At 38.3% G+C, this 19073-nt stretch overlaps 1 pseudogene; it reads right to left on the bottom strand.

Annotated features, from left to right (window-relative positions):
• Positions 1–4541: 4541 nt before the first annotated feature.
• LOC119530299 lies at positions 4542–5140 on the bottom strand (annotated as a pseudogene).
• Between the last annotated feature and the right edge of the window lie 13933 nt (positions 5141–19073).

Raw genomic sequence — 19073 nt, forward strand, 5'->3', positions numbered from 1 at the left:
TACTCCTCTGCCCATACACTGGATCCAGGGAGTGTCAGTCATAAGGTTTTCACAATCACATAGTCACACAATAAAAGCTATATAGCTATACAATCACTGAATTATAGAATTATTGAATCATTGAATCATATAGAATCAAAGGCTACCCCATTACAGTATCAGGCATTTCCCTCTAGCTGCTCAAATACACTAGAAACTGGAAAGGAGTAACTATTTAATGTGTAGGAGTAACTTACAGAATGACCTCTTGACTCTATTTGAAATCTCTTAGCCACTGATATTTTATTTTGTTTCAGTTCTTTCCCACTTTTTGGTCAAGAAGGCATTCTGAATCCCAAAATGCCAGGGCCAGGCTCATCCCTGGGAGTTATGTCTTACATTACTGGGGAGACTTAACACCCCTGGGAGTCATCTCCCACCTAGCAGGGAGGGTAGTGAGTTAATCTGCAGAGTTGGCTGAGAGACACAAGCCACATCTGAACAACAAAAGAGGTTCTCTGGGGGTGACTCTTAGACATAGTTGTAAATAGGCTTAGCTCCTTCACTGGAGAAATAAGTTTTATAAGGGCAAGCCCCTAGGTCTAGGGCTTTGGCTTATTAAATTGGGTACCCCTATTTCTTCAGAGAATAGCAGGAATACCCCAAGTGGGAAGTTTAATAGTTCCATATTTTCCCCCAGTCTCTCAGGGGACATAGCAAATGCTTTTTATTTTCTTCCCACAATATTCTGAGATGTTCAGGGTATTACATTAGCCTGCACAGAATAACAAGAACTCATTCCCTATTCTAGTTTCTATGTAATCACTTTGTTTAAATAAACCGACCACAAAGTTTAAATTAGATAATGTACACAGAAAATATAAATTTTGTACCAAATAAACCTCTCTTTATTTGGTCTCACACAGAAGTTGTAGTTTTGCAATACAGTCAATATCATCCTTTAATCTGAATTCTAACTTATCTTTGTCCTAACTGAGTACATTTGATTCATATCTCTAATTGTCATCTGATCTCTTTTTCAGCTTCTTTAACAGTTGTTAAAGTAATGCTGACTTCTTTAAGAGTTGTTCTTAAAGTTGGAGTAATGCTGACTTTCAGAGCATTACTGAGCAAGGCTGAGATACTCTGAGTCTCTGGTGTTGCACAAATATCCAAATTTCCAGGGAACTACTAGGTTATACACTGTTCTAGTTTGCTAATGCTGCAGAATGCAAAACACCAGAGATGGATAGGCTTTTATAAAATGGGGGTTTATTTCGCTACACAGTTACAATCTTAAGGCCACAAAGCATCCAAGGTAACACATCAGCAATTGGGTACCTTCACTGGAGGATGGTCAATGGCGTCTGGAAAACCTCTGTTAGCTAGGAAGGCAGCTGGCATCTGCTCCAAAGCCCTGGCCTCAAAACGGCTTTCTCCCAGGACGTTCCTCTCCAGCAAGCTTGCTCCTCCTCAAAACATCACTCACAGCTGCACTAAGTTCCCTCTCTCTGAGTCAGTTTATTTATATGTCTCCACTGATCAAGGCCCACCCTGAATGGACGGGGCAACGCCTCCATGGGAACATCTCATCAAAATCATTACCCACAGCTGGGCGGGTCACATTCCAAGCAAATCTAACCAGCACCAAAACGTCTGCCCCACAAGACTACAAAGATAATGGCATTTGGGGAACACAATACACTCAAACTGGCACATACACAAAGAGCTCAGCATCTCAGAATTTAGAAATAACAATCAAAACTCAGGGATAGATGTGACTACTGTAAGAGCTTACCACCTAGGAACCTTTACAATGAGTTTTATTGAACATTCTGTACTCCTGCCTCAATTGCCCAATCTCTGCCCCTGTTCTATGCCCTGATAACCTATGCTCTCAAATTCAATTCTCAATGTTTGCTCATTGGAGTTAGTTTATATTAGCAAGGTCTTACAATATTTGTCCCTTCATTTTTTTAATTTTCATTTTTATTTGATATTTCCAAATGTAAAAAAAGTCAAGATTCCTACACCAATTATCTCAATTGAGACCATGCAAAATAATTCAAAGTGTACAACAATCATTTTCCCCTCTTCAGTGTTGCTGCTTTATACAATGGTGTGATCAACAGAAAACTGAATGGCATGTGCTTAGTTGGAAAATGTCACCTGTTTATAAAACAGGCAGGACAGTTTCTACCTCATGTCTGCAAGTCTTAAGTTAAGATAACTAGTTCTGTTCTGTTTTTTAATTGGGAGGCACACAGAACTGAAAAATTTAGCTGCCCAATTTTACCCATCTACCACACAAAAAGCACAAATGATGGTCCAATTACTAGAAACTTTTGAGGGTTGAGATAGTAGATAATAGTTATCTGTAGTAGGTTCAACTGCTGAGATTGAAAATGTTGGCTTTTTCTCTTAAGAGAAATTTCCTTAGGGCCCTTCCTCTAATTTTGCTATACTTGGTTCCAGAAGAATCCTCATGAATTTAAAGTGTGACAACTGTAAACTATTCTGTTGTATTTTACAAACTGAAGACCTTGGAAAATTGCTAGTTGGATAGACTAAAGACAGTTGTTTGCTAAATGGCACTGAAAAAAATCCTGACCCAAGTGGCACTACTTAGTCCAAATATTTCTGACCAAAGAAAATTATACAACACTACTTACAGGCTAACTTTCAAAGAGATGGCTGCTATCAATCCTGTACATATTATACATGTCAATTACATAGTTCAAGAGTTTATAAAATAAGATCATGCATTATTACTCTAAGAATATCATATACAAGAGAAATCCTGCCAAATACTAGTGACAGCATTTCACTAGTCTTATATAAAAAAACAATCCAGTTTCTCTGCTGTTTTAAGTATACAATTTAAAGATATTTAAGAGATTACTGAAAAAAAAATCCTAGCCCATTGAAGATTGATAGAAAGTATCAACTGTGGAATTTTAAGTGTTTTCTTTTTAAAAAACACCCAGAATACATAGCCTCTGTACCAAGAAAAATATGAAATTCTGGATGATCATATTTGATCACACTACATTATTTAGAAAGAAATTGTCATTGGTTATTTTCTACTTTACTCATTCCTTTGACAGCATTAATTTGTGAACTAAAGTTTATATTTATTTCAGCTGCATTTATGGCTCAAGATCTCATCCTCAACATGTGGCACCAACTTTCCTGTATTGTAACAGCAATCTATTTTTAGCAGCAATTGTACATTTTAAAGGTTAACAATATGTGGAACAAAATGCTCTACTCTAATTTTACTCACCAGTAAAATTTTTACAAAAGGCCTAAAAGTCTCCACATATAGAATGATCTTTCACTTCCCCCATCTTACTTCTTAAAGGTTTTCCTTCCATCTCATTTCTGACCTGGTGAGGGAAGTGCAGGAGTTTCAGAAAAGGTACCCATGGATTTTAGATGGGATTCTTGATTTTAAGTGAGCGAAAGGCAAGTGTAAGACAAAATGATTCTTAGTTCAGGGTGTGTTATAGTGCCCTCAAAATTAGTTGTATGATAAATAGTACCTATTGACAATCTATAAAAGATGAACTATCAGAGGTGCCCTAACAATGTAAGTCTGTAACAGCTGAGCAAGAACGGTATTTCGCTCAGCTGAGACAGAGTCATCGCTGCTGGGCATTTAAGGTTAGACTCCTATCCTGTGGCCATTAGCAAACAGGGAAGTTTAACTGAAGTAGTGTCACCACATTTAAAAACAAAATGTGTTTTAAAAGCAATTTATCTTGAGAAATATGGTTCCTAGGGTATTCTGTGTGGAAAGATGGATAAAGGGAGCTGGCCATTGAGCCATGCTAAATCAAATACCAGGAATATCATTTTTATAAGATGCATTTACTACATGCATTTAGCTAACAGTACCTCCCTGAAAATCACCAGCTCTGTAGTTATACTTTGTGTTAAACCACCGTTGAGTTATAGGGGAAATAGCCATATTAGGTAGCTATTGACATAATACCAATTATGAAAATTAAGACAAACCAGTTGAGAGATTCCTGAAAAGAGCAAATTAAATCCTTTGTCAAAACAGTTACTGCACAGCACAGAAATAGCTCAAATCTGGAATTTATCAATTAAAATTATGGTCCTATGAAACAAATTTTGGAATGGATGTACAATTTCTTCAATACCAAGAAGTATCATTTTAAACAATTCTTGCCACAGAAGGATTTATTGAGTATATAAATGCTGTGGAACGAGAAAACAATTTAGGGGAAAATAAGTTAAGCTGACAAAATAAACCAGACTGAGTCAAATGGACAAAAACAAAAACAAAAACAAAAAAAACGAAAAAAAGGCTGTGGAAAAAAAGAAAAAAAGAAAAAGAAAATAAGCAAAAATAGCATGTGGTGGGAGGGCACCATTAAGGCATCTAAAAAAATTCCTCGTGGCTTTGGCTTATTAAAATATTTTTACACTTAAAAACAAAAAGATTTGAAAGCATCTGAAACACATGCAAATTGTTTGAAAACACTGTATGGCAAATTCAGACAGTTTGCAAGTGTCATTCAGATGTTTGCTTGTCAAGGAAAATGAAGAACCTCTCTCTCCAAGAGCTGGCATAGAGTTCCTCCCAATTCTTTCTCTCTTATACTAGATGGCAATCCAGAGCTCTGTGCAGCAGTCACAGACAAGGCATTATTTTCTGGAAGGGAAAAACTAGAATTTCCATTGGTTGGGGACTAACCCAGCTTCAGTGTTTCCAGATACTCTGCACGTATAGATTTATGACACTGGAGAACCTTGATTGCATCTTCTACTTTGAACCATTCTCTCTTCCTTCCTATATTAACAGAATCTTCCCAATCCTCTAATAGTTCAGTGACTGTAGGAACATAAACATATATTCTGTGCTTTCGGTCTGGGTTCTCAAATATGTCCAAGAGTCGGACCAATTTCCTTTGACTCCACCCTCTTCATAAACCTCCCTCAAGGCAGCGCCGCCGGGCTCCTCCTCGGGCTCCATCCCCTCACCTGGGACGATCCACTGGTCCGGATACCGACTCCTGCTCACCAACAGCACCTCGTCCTCCTGCTCGCTCCGGAAGCACAGGCACGCCTCCCGCTTCCTGAACCGCTCGCTGTCAAAGATCTGCGTCTGGTCCTGCTTGCATTTCAGCATAGAGGCGGGCTCTTGCTGCAGCTGCTGCTCCGGCCGCAACCGCCGCGGGGACCCTGCCGGCGACACCCAGCGGAGGAGTGGGGGCGCGGGCGAGTCCGGGCGCAGGGGCGCTGGGAGGGGCGACGAGGCCGGTGGGTCCGCGAGGCGGCGGCCGCTCCGGCGCGGTGCAGGACACGAGCGCGGGTCACTCGAGCCCGGGTGCCGTGGTGGGAGCGCCGCCTCTGCCTGGGCTTCCGCTGCTCTCCATGGTGCCCGCAGCCCGCTTGCAGCCGCTCTCCACCTTCTTGGCCACCGGCGCTGCCGCCGAGGAAGAGCGAGCAGTCCCTTCATTTTTGGCTTATTTCACTCAAATTAAAGTCCTCAAGATTTATTCACCTAGTTGCATGCCTCATGACTTCAGTCCTTGCAGCTGCTCATTATTCTATTATGTGTATACACCACAGTTTGCCCCTCCATTCATCCATAGATGTAGTCTTAGGCCACTTCCATCCATTGCAATTGTGCATAATTCTGCCATAAACATCAGTGTTCAAGTGTCTATTTGTGTTCCTGCTTTCAGTTCTTCCAAGTTTACACCACATAACAGGGTTGCAGGATCGTATATAAGCTCTATACCCAGCCTCCTGTGGAGCCACCACACTGTCCTCCAGAGGGGCTGCACCATTCTCTTCTGCTAATTTTTAAATTGAATTGTTTGTCTTTTTTTTTAAGTTAAAGGATTTCTTCATATATTCTGGATATTAAACCTTTATAAAATATGTGGTTTCCAAATATTTTCTCCCATTGTGTAAGTTGCTGTTTTACTTTCAAGATAAAGTCTTTTGAGGCACAAAGTTTTTAATTTTGGTGATGTCTCATTGATCTGTTTTTCTTTGGCTGCTTGTGCTTTGGGTATAAAATCCAATAAACATTCATCGCCTGACACAAAACCCTGAAGACACTTCCCTAGATTTTCTTCTAGGACTTTGATATTTCTTTCTCTTATATTAGGTATTTGTTCAATATTTATTTGATTTTTGCATAAGGTGTGAGGTAACAATACTCCTTCTTTCTTTTGCAAATGGAGATCAAGTTTTTCTACACCTTTTGTCAAAGAATAAAGGATAATCTTTATCAATTAACTGGATTTTGCACCCTTGTCAAAAATCATTTGGCTATAAACGTGAGGGTTGAAGCTGAGCTCCCAATAGTATTCCATTGGTGTATATGTCTGTCTTTGTGGCAGCACCATGCTGACTTGATTTGTGTGGCTTTGTAATAAGTTTTAAGATTGGGAAGTGTGAGTTCTATTCATTTCTGTTTTTCAGGATGGCTTTGGCTCTTCTGAGGCCACTTAAATTTCCATATAATTTTTTTTTTAAGTGGAGATAAATTTGTCTTAATTTTTTAAAATTAAATTCAGTTTTATTGAAATCATTCACACACCATACAATCATCCATGATATACAATCCACTGTCCACAGTATGATAACATAGTTATGCGTTCATCACCACAATCTATCTCTGAACATTTTCCTTACATCAGAAAGAACCAGAACAAGAATAAAAAATAAAAGTGAAAAAAGAACACCCAAATCATCCCCTCATCCCACCCCATTTGTCCTTTAGTTTTTATCCCCATTCCTCCACTCATCCATACACTAGATAAAGGGGGTGTGATCCACAAGGTCTTCACAATCACACTGTCACCCCTTGTAATCTACATTATTATATAATTGTCTTCAGGAGTCCAGACTGCTGGGTTGGAGTTTGGTAGTTTCAGGTATTTACTTCTAGCTATTCCAATACATTAAAGCCTAAGAGGTGTTATCTATATAGTGCATAAGAATGTCCACCAGAGTGACCTCTCGACTCCATTTGGAATCTCTCAGCCACTGAAACTATTTCATCTCATTTTGCATCCCCCTTTTGGTCAAGAAGATACTCTCAGTCCCACGATGCTGGGTCCACATTCATCCCTGGGAGTCATACTCTGCGTTGCCAGGGAGATTTACACCCCTGGGAGTCGGGTCCCACGTAGCGGGGAGGGCAGCGAGTTCACCTGTCGAGATGGCTCAGTTACAGAGAGAGAGGGCCACATCTGAGCAACAAAGAGGTACTCAGGGGGAGACTCTTAGGCACCATTACATACACCTTTAGACTCTCCTTTGCAGTAATGAGCTTCATAAGGGCGAGTCCCATGCTCGAGGGCTCAGCACATCAAACCGCCAGTCCCAATGTTTGTGACAACATCAACACCAGTCCAGGTGAGGATGTCCAACACATGCGCACCTTCCCCCAGATCCTCAGGGCTGGGGAGGGGGAGGCTGTAAATATATTTTTTATTATCTGCCCAAATTACTCTAGGATGTGTCACTATTTCACTCCAGCCTATACTAACCTACCATATCTCACTTCCTATTCAAAGTTCCATGCAACTGTGGTGTTTGAACAAATCGACTGTAGAGCTGTACCGTTTAGAAAATTTAGATCCTGTACCAAATAGATATCTACTCCCTTGGTCTCATATGAAAGTTGAAGTTTTAAAACACAATCAGTTTCAACCTTTATCCTTTGGCCTGGCTTGCCCTGGTCTTAACCAGACCTGCTTCATTCATATCACTAATTGAAGTCTGGGCTCTTTTTCAGCTTTCTTTTCTTTTTTTTTTTTTTTTTGACAGTGGCTGTATGCACTAATACTGACATTCATATCTGCCGAGCTCTAGCTCTGAGTTTCAGGTGTCTCAGAGATATGCATTGTTCCAGAGACCAATCAGGTTATACGCTAGGGGATCAGCATCTCAGAGTTTAGAGACAGGCCTTACAATTCAGGGATAGAGTTAACTGCTGTAAGAGCTTACAATCTAGGGAGTATTACAATTATTGTGTCCACGTTAGGCTATGTTCTAAGATTCAATTCTGAGTTTACACATTGTAGTTAGTCCATATTGGTGAGGCATCATCCCTCTCACCATGTTTTCTCCAAAACTTTTACTCCTATATATATATTTTCCTACAATTTTATAGAGTTATATTCACATACCATACATTTATCCACAGTGTACAATCAGTTGTTCATGGTATCATCATAAAGTTGTACATTTATCACCACAATCAGCACTTGAACATACTGATTACTACAAGAAAAAAAAAATTTCTTTTTTTTTTTAGCAATAAGAAAAAATGATAAAAAGAAAAATAACATGTCATACAATACAATATACTACTAAGGACAGCAAATAGCACCACTACCAAGAATCCCATATTACTCCCCTATATCCCCCTCTCATATACATTTAGCATTGGCATATTGCCTTTGTTACATTTAATGGAGGTATATTACAATGTTACTGTTGACCATAGACTCCAGTTTGCTTTGATTCTGTTTTTTCCTGAATAGCATCCCTTTTTCAAATTTCTACATGGTTGACATTCATTTGCTTTCCTACATGCAAAAACATTTTTATATTTGTATATTTCGTAACAGTCATTGGCCACTCCAGTTTTTGCCATGTTATACAGTCCCAGTCTTTATCATCTATCTTTACCTCTGGTGTCATACACTCTCCTATCCCACCTCTTTCAGCTTTACTCACAGACATCTCTGTTCAGTATACTTACAATACCATGCTACCATCACACAGTATTATGCTATCTGTTTCTGGATCTATGCAATCAATCCTAAACATTCTGTAGTCCTTCAGCATCAAATGGCTGATCTCTGCCCTCTTTCTATCTCCTGGTCGCCTGTGTTGTCAGCTTTTAACTCCCAAAGTTTGTTCATTAATGTCTGTTCGTATTCGTGAGACCATACAGAATCTGTCCTTTTGTTTCTGGCTAACTTCACTCAACAGAATGTCCCCAAGGTTCATCCACATTATTACATGATCCATGTCTTTGTTCTGTCTTACAGCTGCATAATATTCCATCATGTGTATATACCACAGTTTGTTTATCCACTCGTCCTTTGATGGATATTTGGGCTGTTTCCATCTCTTGGCAATTGTGAATAATGCTGCAATAAACATTGGTTTACAAATGTCTGTTTGTGTCTTAAGTTTCAGTTCCTCTGAGTATATACCCAGCAATGGAATAGCTGGGTCATATGGCAAATGTATATTTAGCTTCCTGAGGAACCTCCATACTGTCTTCCAGAGTAGTTGCACCATTCTACATTCCCACCAACAATGAATAAGTGTGCCTCTTTCTCCACACCCTCTCCAGCACTTGTCATTTTCTGTTTTTTGGATAATGGCCATTCTGGTAGGTGTGAGATGATATCTCATTGTGGTTTTGATTTGCATTTCCTCAATAGCCAGTGAAGTTGAGCATTTTTTCATATGCTTTTGAGCCATTTGTATTTCCTCTTCAGAAAAATGTCTGTTCATGTCTTTTGCCCATTTTTTAATTGGATTGTTTGTCTTTCTGTTATTGAGATGCAGTATTCCTTTATATATTCGGGATATTAAACCCTTATCTGATATGTGGTTTCCAAATATCTCCCATTGTGTAGGTTGCCTTTTTACTTTTCTGACAAAGTCCTTTGATGTACAAAGGTGTTTAATTTTGTCTATCTGTTCTTTGGTTGCTTGTGCCTTGGGTGTGAGGTCTAAGAAACCACCTCCTTTCACAAGATCTTTAAGATATTGCCCTACATTTTCTTCTAAGAGTTTTATAGTCTTGGTGCTAATGTTTATGTCTTTGATCCACTTTGAGTTAATTTTGGTATAAGGTGTGAGATGGACATCCTCTTTCATTCTTTTGGAAATGGATATCCAGTTCTCCAAACACCATTTGTTGAACAGGCTGCTCTTTCTCAGTTGCTTCGGCTTCACTGCCTTATCAAAGATCAGTTGTCCGTAGATGTAAGGGTCTACTTCTGAACACTCAATTCGATTCCATTGACCAGTATATCTGTCCTTATGCCAGCACCATGCTGTTTTGAGCACTGTAGCTTTGTAATATGCTTCAAAGTCAGGTAGTGTGAGACCTCCCACTTCATTCCTCTTTCTCAAGACATTTTTGGCTATTCAGGGCACCTTACCCTTCCAAATAAATTTAGTTATTGGTTTTTCTATTTCTGTAAAGTAAGTTGTTGGGATTTGAATTGGTATTGCATTGAATCTGTAAATAAGTTTAGGTAAAATTGCCATCTTAACTATGTTTAGTCTTCCAATCCATGAACATGGTGGGTTCTTCCATTTTTTCAGGTCTTGTTCAATTTCTTTTAGCAGTTTCTTATAGTTTTCTATGTAAAGGTCTTTTGTGTCCTTGGTTAAGTTTATTCCTAAATAATTGATTCTTTTGGTTGCTATTGTAAATGGGATTTTTTTCTTGATTTCCTCCTCTTGTTGCACATTACTTATGTATAGGAACACTACAGATTTTTGCATGTTGATCTTGTAGCCTGCTACTTTGCTGTATTCATTGACTAGTTCTAGTAGCTTTGTTGTAGATTTTTCTGGATTTCCTACATATAGAATCATGTCATCTGCAAATAGTGAAAGTTTTACTTCTTCCTCTCCAATTTGGATGCCTTTTATTTCTTTTTCTTGCCTAATTGCTGTAGCTAGCACTTCCAGCACAATGTTGAATAACAATGGTGATAGTGGGCATCCCTGTCTTGTTCCTGATCTTAGAGGAAAAGCTTTCAGTCTCTCCCCATTGAGTGTGATGTTAGCTGTGGGTTTTTCATCTATTGCCTTTATCATATTGAAAAAGTTCCCTTCTATTCCTATCCTTTGAAGTGTTTTCATCAGGAAAGGATGTTGAATTTTGTCAAATGCCTTTTCTGCATCAATCGAGATGATCATGTGGTTCTTCTGCTTTGATTTATTGATGTGGTGTATTACATTAATTGATTTTCTTGTGTTGAACCAGCCTTGCATACCTGGAATAAATCCCACCTGGTCATGGTGTATAATTCTTTTAATGTGCTGCTGGATTCGATTTGCGAGTATTTTGTTGAGGATTTTTGCATCTATATTCATTAAAGAAATTGGTCTATAATTTTCCTTTTTTTTAGTATCTTTGCCTGGTTTTGGTATTAGGGTTATGATGGCTTCATAGAAAGAGTTAGGTAGCTTTCCCTCTTCTTCAATTTTTTTGAAGAGATTGAGCAGGATTGGTACTAATTCGTTCTTGAATGCTTGGTAGAATTCACATGTGAAACCATCTGGTCCTGGGCTTTTCCTTTTTGGGAGCTTTTTGATGACTGACTCAATCTCTTTACTTGTGATTGGTTTGTTGAGGTCATCTATTTCTTCTTGAGTTAATGTTGGTTGTTTATGCTTTTCTAGGAAGTTGTCCATTTCATCTAAGTTGTCTAGTTTATTAGCATATAGTTGCTCATAGTGTCTTCTCATTATCTCCTTAATTTCTGCAGGGTTGGTAGTTTTATTTCCTTTCCCATTTCTGATTGCATTTAATTGCATCTGCTCTCTCCTTTTTTTTTTTTTTTTTTTTTTTTTTTGTTAGCCTAGCAAGTGGTCCATCGATTTTATTGATTTTCTCAAAGAACCAACTTCTGGTTTTGTTGATTCTCTCTATTGTTTTCCTGTTCTCAATTGCATTAATTTCTGCTCTAATCTTTGTTATTTCTTCCCTCTGCTTGCTTTGGGGTTAGTTTGCTGTTCTTCCTCTAATTCCTCCAGGTGAGCAGTTAACTCTTCAATTTTTGCTCTCTTTTCTCTTTTAATATAGGCATTTAGGGCAATAAATTTCCCTCTCAGCACCGCCTTTGCTGCATCCCATAAGTTTTGATAAGTTGTGTTTTCGTTGTCATTTGCCTCAAGGTATTTACTAATTTCTCTTGTAATTTCTTCCTTTACCCACTGGTTTTCTAAGAGGGTATTGTTTAGCCTCCATATGTTTGTGAATTTTATGACCTTCTGCCTTTTATTTATTTCCAACTTCATTCCATTGTGGTCTGAGAAAGTGTTTTGTATAATATCAATATTTTTAAATTTGAGACTTGCTTTGTGACCCAACATGTGGTCTATCCTAGAGAATGTTCCATGAGCACTTGAGAAAAAAGTGTATCCTGCTGTTGTTGGATGTAGTGTTCTATAAATGTTTGTCAAGTCTAGTTCATTTATCATATAATTCAACATCTCTGTTTCTTTAGTGATCCTCTGTCTAGATGTTCTATCCATTGATGAGAGTGGTGTATTGAAGTCTCCAACTATTATTGTAGAGGTATCTATTTCTCCTTTCAGTGATAGCAGTGTTTGCCTCACGAATTTTGGGGCATTCTGGTTTGGTGCATAAATATTTATGACTGTTATGTTTTCTTGATGAATTGACCCTTTTATTAATATATGGTGTCCTTCTTTGTCTCTTTTAATTGTTTCACTTTTGAAGTCTAACTTGTCTGATATTAATATAGCTACTCCTGCTTTTTTCTGGTTGTTGTTTGCATGAAATATCTTTTTCCAACCTTTCACTTTCAGTCTATGTTTGTCCTTGTGTCTAAAGTGAGTTTCTTGTACACAGCATATAGATGGGTCCTGTTTTTTAATCCATTCTGCCAGTCTGTGTCTTTTTATTGGGGAGTTTAATCCATTTACATTTAGTATTATTACTGTAAGGGCAGTACTGTCTACTACCATTTTGTTTTTTTGGAATTTATATGTAATATCTTATTTTTTCCTCTCCTTTTACCTTTCCTGATAATCTTCATTTCTGCACTCTCTCCAACTCTCTCCCTCCTGTCTTTTCCTATCAGCCTGTAGCACTCCCTTCAGTATTTCTTGTAGTGCCGGTCTCTTATTCACAAACTCTATCAGTGTCTGTTTGTCTGAAAATGTTTTAATCTCTCCCTCATTTTTGAAGGAAAGTTTTGCTGGATATGGAATTCTTGGTTGGCAGTTTTTCTCTTTCAGTATCTTAAATATATCATGCCACTGTCTTCTTGCCTCCATGGTTTCTGCAGAGAAATCTGTACATAGTCTTATTGACCTTCCCTTGTATGTGATGGATTGCTTTTCTCTTGCTGCTTTCAGAATCCTCTCTTTGTCTTTGACATTGGACAATCTGACCAGTAAATGTCTTGGAGTAGGTCTATTGGGATCTATTCTATTTGGGGTACATTGTACTTTTTGAATCTCTAATTTTCTGTCTTTTATAAGAGTTGGGAAATTTTCAGTGAATATGTCTTCTATTACTTTTTCTGCCCCTTTTCCCCTCTCTTCTCCTTCTGGGATACCCATAACATGTATATTTGTGCGTTTCATGTTGTCACTCAGCTCCCTAAAACCCTGCTCATATTTTTCCATTTTTTTCACCATCTGTTCTTTTGTGTGTATGAATTCGAATGACCTGTCTTCCAGTTCACTGATCCTTTCTTCTTCCTGTTCAAATCTACTGTTGTGTCCCTCCATTGTGTTTTTCATCTCCTCCATTGTGGCCTTCATTCCCATGAGTTCTGCCATTTGTTTTTTTAAGTTTATGAATTCTTCTTTATGGTCAGCCAGTGTCTTCTTCATATCCTTCAGCTCTTTTGCTATATCTTCCTTCATTTCATCAAATTTATTTAGCATTAGTTGCCTCCACTCCTGTGTCTCAGCTGAGCTATTAGTTTGTTCCTTCAGCTGGTCCATGTTTTCGTGTTTCCTGATATGGCTTGTTATCTTAAGTTGTCTGGGCATCTGATTTTCTTGATTAGTTTATTTTGGAGCTTGTTTTCTGTCTTTTACCTAGTGGTTTTCTTGTTGGTTGGCTTTGTTCTCTGGCCTCTGTTGTTCAGTTCAACTTATTCTAGACCTCTAACTTAGGTTCTATTTAGTTGATCAGAATTTTTCCCCTCTTGTTTTTTCTGTTTCTTGCTCTGCCTCTATGTAACCTTTTTGTGAGTGGGTCTCCTCAGATATGGTCGACTCTAGTCAGATTTTCCCAGTCTAGTGAGGCCCAGGTCTCATTGGGAGGGTATGGAGTTTTCCTGAGAATGAGACCCTCCTATGAGGCCTTTAGAATTGGTGCTTTTCCTCTCCTGTCCAGCAGGTGGCGCTGGCCAGCGCGCAGCTCCCCCACCAGCGTAAGGAGATATGGAGCCTTTAGTTCTCCTGGTGACTCTGATCTTTTCAGGGGCGTGGCTGACTGAAGCTGGAATCTGAATTCCAGCCCCTGGGGTCTGAATTCCCAGAAGGAGGACTGCCAGTTGAGCTGGACCTCCCTCCACTCTCCCAATCCTCAGAACTCCAGTTGTCTCTCAGGGGCACTATTCCCTTCTCCTCTCTCCTTTTTGGGGCCTCTCCAGGTAGATTCCTTGGTCAGCCTGAGTTGCCAATTGAAGATGGGGGTGGAGGCCTTCAGTAGTGAATATGGAACTCAAAGACACTGTGGGTACTCTGTCTCCCCTGAAGCCCAGCCTAGTCCCTCAACCTGGGCTTTCTGATAGAAAATAACCACATATATTACTTTTAGATTTAAAAAAAAAAAAGTAGAAAAGAAATCAAGAAAAAGAAAAAAGAAAAAAAAAAAAAAGAAAAAAAGAGTCTCTTTTAAAAGTCTTTTACCAGCCTGGAAGTTTTGTCAGTGTCAGAATAGAGCATTTAAAGATATGCTTTGGGCTGTTGTCTGATAATTACTCTCCTCAGCTTCAGTTCCACCCCTGCTGGGGGCTATTGAAATGCAAAAAGATAAGGGATCAGTGAGAAGCCAGAAGGGACAAAATGTAGGGGAAAAAAATGGCTTTTTTGGAGTCTGGGAATGGGTGCCCGCTTTTACATGCCCCCACTTCTCAGAGCCCAGCCCTTCTTTAGCACCCCAGCTCCCAAAGTTGGCTAATTAATTTGTTAATTAATTCTGCAGTTGAGGCTGGGTTGAGCCTCCCTTCTTGCCCTCAGCAGATTGCTGTGTTCCCCCCCCCCCTTTCAGGGAGCTAGCAGCAAGACAGTCTGTGAGGTCTGGGTGGGGAGGGGCGCCAGACCCCTGGTCTGGGGAACTTACAATGTTCACTGCAATCTCAGCTTTTCCTCCAATTCCAAACTTGTGTCCAATGTGTGACTGGTTACTGGAGACCCCGAAAACACTGTTTCATATAGTTCTTGGGTAATTGGCAGATGCTCTAGGGGAAAGACGAAATTCTGCTCCTCACCACTCCGCCATCTTGCCCCGCCTCTCAAATTTCCATATAAATTTGATGATTGGCTTTTCCATTTCTGCAAAGAACGTCTTTGGAATGTTGGTTGGGATTACATTGAGCCTATAAATCATTTAGCAATATTTTATGTTCCAATCCATGAACATGGAAAGTCCTTTCATTTATTTAGGTCTTCTTTGACTTCTTTTAGCAATCAATGTTTTCCATGTACAAGTCCTTTAAATACTTGGCTATATTTGTTCCTAGATATTTGATTGTTTTAGTTCCCACTGCAAATGAATTTTATTTTCTTGATCCCTTCTTCTGTTTGTTAATTACTTATGTATAGAAACACCACTGAGTTTTTGCATGTTGATCTTGTACCCTGCCACTTTGCTGGTATTTCTTTATTAGCTCTTGAATCTTTGTTATTTTTTCAGGATTTTCTGTGTGTAGGATCATGTCATCTGCAAATAGGTCAAGTTTTACTTCTTCCTTTTCAATTTGGATGCCTTCTGTATCATTTTATTGTTTAATTTGTGTGGTTAGAACTTCAACATTGGTCACTATAACAATGATGCCATGTGCATCCTTATCTTGTTTCCTGATCCCACAGGGAAAGCTTTCTGTATTTCATCATTCAGTAGGATATTAACTGTAGGTTTTTCATATTTGCCTTTTACCATGTTGGGAAGTTTCATTCTATGCCTAGTATTCTATGTAATTTAATCAAAAAAGGGTGCTGAATTTTATCAGATACTTTCTTTGCATCAGATGAGACCAACGTGGTCCCCTAACATTAATCAATTAGTGTTGTGAATTACATTAACTTTTATGCTGAACCACCCTTACATACCAGGAATAAATCCCACTTGATCATGGTATATCATTCTTCGAAATTGCTGCTGGAAACAGGTTTTTAGCATTTTGCTAAGGATTCTTGCATCTATATTCATAAGAGACATTGATCTCTGATTTTCTTTTCTTATGGTTCTTTATCTGGCTCTGGTATAAGGATAGTGTTGGCCTTACGGAATGAGTTAGGAAATGCTCCCTCATCTTCATTTTTTTTGGAAGAGTTTGAGCAGAATTGGAGTTAAGTCTTGTTGGGGTTTCTAAAGTGAAATTATAACTAGTTTCTGGTTCTTTCTTCTGAGCTTATGACCTAAAATTGCCCACTTGGTCCTGTTGGAATGTTTGGTACAATACCATCATGAAGTCATCTGCTCTGTGGCTCTCCTTTGTTGGAATTCTTTTTATTTATATGCAATTTTATTGAGATATATTCATACACCATACAAACCATTCTAAGTGTGTAAACACTGGCTCATCCTACCATCACATAGTTGTGCATACATCCCAATGATCAATTTTAGAATATTTTCATTACTCCAGAAAGCAAATAAAGATAGAAAAGAAAACCCAAATCCTCCCATAACCCTTATTCCCCCCATTATTGACCCATAGTATTAGTTTGGTACATTTCTTACTGTTGAAGAGTATTAAAATATTACTGTGTTCCTTAGTCCATAGTTGCAATAGGTACTGATTTTCCCATTTACCCTTATTATTAACTCCTTACAGTTGGGTCATATATTTGTTTTAATGCATAAAAGAACTTTTTTATATTTGTAAAGTTGATCAAAGACATTGTGCACCACAAGATTCACTGTTATACATTCTCAAGGTTTAACCTCCAACTTTCCTTCTGGTGATATACGTGACTCTAAACTTCCCCTTTTCATGTCATTCACACACCATTCATTACTGTTAATTGTTCTCACAGTAATGTGCTGCTGTTACTTCTCTCCATTTCCAAATATTTCAGTTCAACCTGGTTTATCATTCTGCACATATTAAGCAATTCCCCATTTCTTACCTTTATTCTATATCCTGGTAATCTATATTCTGTAATTTATGTGTATGGGTTTACATATTATAATTTGTTCATAAAGTTGAGATCATGAAATATTTGTCTCTTTGTGTCTGACTTATTTCACTTAACATAATGTCCTCAAGGTTCATCCACATGGTTGCAAGCTTCAGGATTTCATTCCTTCTTACTGCTGAATAATATTCCATTGTATATATATATACCACATTGCATATACACATTCATCTCTAGATGGACACTTGTGTTGTTACAATCTTTTGGCAATTGTGAATAATGTCACTATGAATATTGGTGTACAAATGTTCACATTTCTGCTTTCAGGTCATCTGGGTATACCTTGAGTAGTGGGATTGCCAAGTCATAAGGCAACTCTATTCTTAGCTTTCTGGGGTAACTGCCAAAACTTCCTGCAGAGTGGCTGTACCATTTTACATTCTTTATGAATGAACTGTTTGGCAACCCAGGGGACAGGGGAGGGCATTTCAAGATCCAGGACAATGAGGGCTGAAGAGTCTGAGAAAACATGGACAGGGACAGTATTTCTACCTGTGGGCACTGGATTTGAGGGAAAAAGCAGTAGGTGGCCTCTTCCTTTCCTGAGGGACAGCTTCAGACTGTGTTAGCTGGGGTGGTCCTCCAGTGCAAGTAACGTGGGGGACATAGCTCTACATTTAGCCATATTTTGGCCAGCAAAGGGGGCACAGGAAATCTGCAGTTTCATCCCCACACCATCAGATTCTGTGGGGCTCCAGGAGGTAAATAGCATCTGAGGATGATTCAGCCACCCAAAAGTGCCATCTGCTGGGCAGGCTGAAAATTGCAGAGGATAACTGCCAGACTTTTTTAGAGCCTCTCTGACCCTATCCCATGCCCATCAGAGATGATCTATAGCCCCTATATGTGTACCCAGCCTTGCTTTGGCTGAGAAATACTGACACCCCAACTGAGAAACAGTGGTGTAATACAAAGCCTGGCAAAAACTATAGCCTAGACAAGAGATAGAAATCAACCTCCAGAATAGACCCATCAAGATAATCAGATGACCACATGTCAGCAAAAAATCACAAGGTATACTAAAACTCATGAAGAAATGGCCCACTCAAAGTAACAAATCAAAAAGTTGGAGGAGACAGAGAATCAGGGACAGCTAATCAAAAATGTACAAGCAAATCTCCTGAATCAATTCAAAGAAATGAAGGACAATGTGTATAAAGAGATAAATGATCTTAAGAAGATCCTAAAAGTCTAAATCTTTTTCTAAATCTAGATTTTCTGGGAAGCAGTGTATTTTTAATAAAATGTCAACACTCAAATTTGTTACACTGAACTAAACTCTTGTTTATATGTAATGCCAGCTGTTTACAAAGTTAAAAAATCAAATAATCTATCACTTTGCTTAAATGTTAAAGAATAAGTCCCACTTTTGTCACTAGTAAATCAACAAATGTTTGGCGTGCATCTATGTAAAGTGAGGTACTGACCATGGTAGGAATCCCAGCAACATTTTTGTGTGATATTACTATGGGAATTGCAAAGCAGAGTCACCAGGTACTTAGCAGTTAAGATACCTGGTGTAAGTTTTCTTAATTCTTTGCAAACACCATAAATTTTTCTTAGTGAAGTTTTAATAAACCATGTATTTTCTTATACTTTAACTGAATATCTGCCAGGTGAATATCAATAATATAATTTTAGAATGACTGATGATTGAATTAATATATTATATATATATAATATTATATATTGTATATATATAATGCTCCATATCTCTTGAAGGATGGATGATGTATGGAAGTATCTTAAAAAAAATTTATAACACTTATGGAATTTTAAATCTACTTTCAATTCTAAAACTCCTAGAGAGAAAATAAGATATAGACATTTGACATTGATAATTTTATTTAATTAGCTGTAAAATATACTTGTCAGTTTTATAAGAATGTGACAGTAAATAATCCATATATTTTTAAAAAAGAAGA

This window comes from Choloepus didactylus, chromosome 3 (assembly GCF_015220235.1).
Source record: "Choloepus didactylus isolate mChoDid1 chromosome 3, mChoDid1.pri, whole genome shotgun sequence".
NCBI classification, from domain to species: domain Eukaryota; kingdom Metazoa; phylum Chordata; class Mammalia; order Pilosa; family Megalonychidae; genus Choloepus; species Choloepus didactylus.